This window comes from Cynara cardunculus, assembly GCF_001531365.2.
Source record: "Cynara cardunculus var. scolymus isolate 2C chromosome LG 11, CcrdV1, whole genome shotgun sequence".
NCBI classification, from domain to species: domain Eukaryota; kingdom Viridiplantae; phylum Streptophyta; class Magnoliopsida; order Asterales; family Asteraceae; genus Cynara; species Cynara cardunculus.
The window spans coordinates 1,759,381-1,764,091 of NC_037538.1; positions in this window are offsets into that span (position 1 = coordinate 1,759,381).

Here is a 4,711-nt window from a genome sequence, read left to right on the forward strand (position 1 = left end):
ATAATTATATAAATTAAATAAATTTAAATTATTATTAATTAATAAATTAAAATTAATTAATAATTAAAAGTTAATAACACTAAATAATAATTACTATTAATACATGTATAATTGGAAAAAAGTGTCATGAAGCTATCTAAACGCTAATCCAACTAGTGTTTCAATAATAGTTCAATTATTATAAATTAATAACACTAAAAAACGTCATCATAAGGAAAATATAGGAATAAACGAGACAAAAATTAAGGAGTTGTTTGTTTATCTCTTAATAGTTCAATTAAGAGACAACATCTAAATCGTTAAGAGGTGAATCTTGTTTGGAAAAAAAATCTGCCTCTTAATGGTTCTAGAACCCTCTGAACGATTTTGTATCTTGAATCTCCCTTAACCATTAAGAGCCCTAATTTCATTGTACATAATTACCAAACAATTATATTTTATTTTGCATTATATTATGAGAGCCTTTCAATTATTCTGACCACTTAATCATTTTACACCAAACCATTCAGCAATTGTCAAACATCCCCTAAACATCTTTATCATATATTAAATTGATTTTACTATTTGTGCACCTTAATGGGATGTAAATAGTGTGACATTTAATGTTTATCTCCCAAATATTCATTATTTTGTTTTTTTTCTTTATTTTAATTTAAGGGGTTAATAAAATCCGTAATCACGTAAAATTAATAGAATAAAAAGTTAATTAGTTTGTTCTTTGTGTGATAAACAATATCTTAAAGAACACAGACGTTCAAAACTTCATGTCGCTTAACAAAGTCACCAAATTAGTGATTAGAAATTAGCCGAATAATCATAGAACAACTATGTCGTGCCAAGGCTTGTTGGTTAAGTCAGTGACGAACCGAGGCCTAAGTAACATAAGGATTGCAAGATAAAGTCCAAATGCGCATGTATTATCATTTCCCGAATGGAAGCTAATGCATGGCTGTAAATCGTATTTACCATCATGGACAAATACCGAAAGTCATTTATTTTCAAGGGCAGGGTTACGCGGTGTATACATAGGCAACCGAAGAGAAATTTAGGAAATCTAGAATGATTAAATTTTATCTTCACAGTCAATTGTATTTTCGCTCATTAACGATTAGAGTTGAAATAATATCATTGACATTGATTATTAATAAATAAAATAAAAAATTAAAAAATTGATATTTACCCGGTATAATGAGTAATTTTAATTTAAAAGGTTACAAAATGTTATAACGGGTAAATTTTTGAAAGTACGATGTCTTAATAAAAAATATTTTGAAAGTACATTGCTGTAATAAGAAAAACTAAAAGTAGAATGCTATAATAAAAAAATTTATAAAAGTAAGTTGTTATTTTATGCATTTTCTTTATTTATAAATAATATATGCATATTATAAAAATATTATATATTACATATTATCAAACTATATTATAAAAATATGTTTTATATTATAAAAATATATACCGAGACTAGTGGCTTCCAAAACCCTAGATTCTAGAAGCACGAAATCTAGTCTATAAATAGTTTACCATTTTCCCTTGTTCGAGCCATCTTCCATCCTCCGTCCTCAAGAAGGAGGAACATATGAGGCGCCATAATCCACCCTCTGATGGCCCCAACATCCCCCCATTGATCGCTGTGAGATTTCTTTCTTTTTATTCATTTACTCTCCATTGATGTATCTAAAGACTCAATTTTGGAGATTAAGTTCTTAGTTTAATCAGATCAAGCTGCACCCTTTTTGTTAATGTGATTTTCTATATATGTTTTCTTCTTTAGAGTCGTGGGGTTGGTGGCGACATGCTCGATAAGTTTGTAAGTTGTATCGTCACTTCGTCAATGTTCATTGCATTTCAGGTAGGATATGTTTGTTTTCAACTATCATCAATTACACTTTTTTGGTTGATACTGAATTTTAACTTTTATGCTTTTTGTTTGTGACAGAGCATGGTTGGGCTATTGTTCGCTGAAGCCAGTCGTGGTGGGTGGTTCATACCTCAAGTCACCAACAAAAGAGAAGTTCAGTCTGGTTCGGCCATAGCCAGGACCAGTGAACGACTCATTGACTCGAATCTGACCAAGACTCGATCGGCTGTGATGGGCTGAACCGTTTCCTAGCCCCTTTCTCATTTTCTCCGGTAGCCCTCATTCCATCGACCTCCATTTTCCCAAGAACTCATCTCCAGAGGTACATGCCATCATTTTCCCCTCTCTTTCCATGATCCGTGGCTTTCCTTAGCGAGTCATGGTGTTTGGTTGGAATGACCTGCAACCTTTTGGGCCTTTTATTCGGTCAAAAGAGCAGAAGGAGGAAAATGCGGGTGGTACGTTGAAGGAGAGACAGTGGGTTTACTGTTTTTTGTTTTAGAAGGAGAGGAGCTGGTGTTGATGTTGGGTTTACATACGGAAGAAAAGAGTAGTGAAGAAGGGGGCGGTGGAAGCGGTGCCCTAGAAGGATGCAGTCCGACGATGAAGATATTATGAGTGCGTCTGAATTCTCAGATGGTGAATGAGTTATGGAGGAGAGAGAGAGAAACAAAGAGAAAGAGAAAGAGAGAAAGAGTTGTAGTAGAAAAGGAATTTGATTTGTAAAAACTGTTGTTTTAATAAATTACTTGAAACAACGAGATAGATATAACCCGACTTTTAATCTATGATTTAGTTTGTTTGTAATTGCACTGATAATGTTTACGTACCTATGAAATATAATACGAAAATTTAGAGTTCGTCACACCACCGTAGCCAAAATCATCACGTAAAACCTTCGAATCCTTAACTTCTCTCAAGAGCCAAACATCACCAAATCTTTCGAAACGTTAAATGTCATGTTATAACCCTGTTTTATCTCAAAAATATTTACCACTTATTATTTTTATATATTTTTTGTAACAATACCATATTTGTTTATATTAAATTTCACTAATAGTTATTATTTATTCATTAATAATAATCAATTGCCCTTTTAATTTACCTGTAATAATAAGGTAACCAATCACAAAGTGTGGTAATAATATTTCAAGAGATTCTCTAAGTGAATCTTTATAATTTCTTCATAATAAAATACTAAAAAGTAAAATCACTTAACAATTTTATTATGAAAAGATAAATTCTTAACAAACTTCTTATAAAATAGTTATTTCAATAGTTTTTTAATAAGGGGTCGTTTACTAAATACTTACCCGGTAAAATATAACACTATCATCTACTTATCGAGTAAGATTTTAATCCACCAAGACGACATCGTATGCAACAATTTACCCGACAAACATTTATCATGGTAAGAGTCGTCGTCCTCACTTACCGGATAAGACTTTTGGTCATTTTATTGCTCTTATCGAATAAGATTATTGGTCTTTACCATATTCATCCTGTAAGGTATTATGATTTTGGTAGTGGCTCCCTATAAGTTCAAACAAACTTGGTAATTTCCAATAATTTTTTTGTTAAATGATAATTTATGGTAAAGGTTTTATAATATGGTATTTTCCAACAAACTTTTTATTAAATAAGAATTTCCAATAAAGTTGTTATAAAATAGTATTTTCCAACTCATTTTTTAAACACACTTTTGTTTTAATTTGGTGGAAAACAATTAAAAAATATTTCTTTGTTTTCAACATTAAATTTGAGAATCATTTAAATTTGGAGATTTTTATTTTTTTATATCATATTACTCCTTTTTAGAGAAATCTTTAGAAATTTTTTGAAACAAAAATTCTTCAAAATCTTTTTCTTCTTTAAATTATATAATATTTATAGGGAAAATTGCATCAAAATGAAACCAACTTTCATCTAATTTTTATTGGGGAACCAACTTTCAAAATCGTCATTTTGGGGAACCAACTTGCACCTGATTCCTATTTTGGGGAACCAACTTGCAAAATCGTCATTTTGATGAACCAACTTGCACCTGATTCCTATTTTGGGGAACCAATTTTCAAAATCGTCATTTTGGGGATCCAACTTACACCTGATTCCTATTTTGGGGAACCAACTTTCAAAATCATCATTTTAGGGAACCAACTTGCAGCTGATTCTTATTTCGGAGAACCAACTTTCAAAATCGTCATTTTGGGGAACCAACTTGCATCTGATTTCTATTTTAGGGAACCAACTTGCAAAATAATTATAGAAAAATAACTAAAATTCTTTTTTTTCCAAAAATTAATGCAATAAAATCTATTTTTCATTTCAAATCTCGTTTTTTTTAATTCAGATATCAAACTGAACATTTTTAAAAAAAATCCAAATTACCACAATAAAAATTGTTTTTTACTAATGCAAAAAAAATCAATTTAATAGAAAAAAATTAATTGATGCAATAAAAAATAAATTTTAAATATCACATTCAGGATTTTTATATCTAACCAATTGCATCAATTAATTTTTTTCTATTAAATTGATTTTTTTTGCATTAGTAAAAAACAATTTTTATTGTGGTAATTTGGATTTTTTTTAAAAAAATGTTCAATTTGATATCTGAATTAAAAAAAAATAAGATTTGATGAAAAATATATTTTATTGCATTAATTTTTGGAAAAAAACGAATTTTAGTTATTTTTTTATAATTATTTTGAAAGTTGGTTCCCCAAAATAGGAATCAGGTGCAACTTGGTTCTCCAAAATGACGATTTTGAAAGTTGGTTTCCCAAAATAGGAATCAGGTGCAAGTTGGTTCCCCAAAATGACGATTTTGAAAGTTGGTTCCCCAAAATA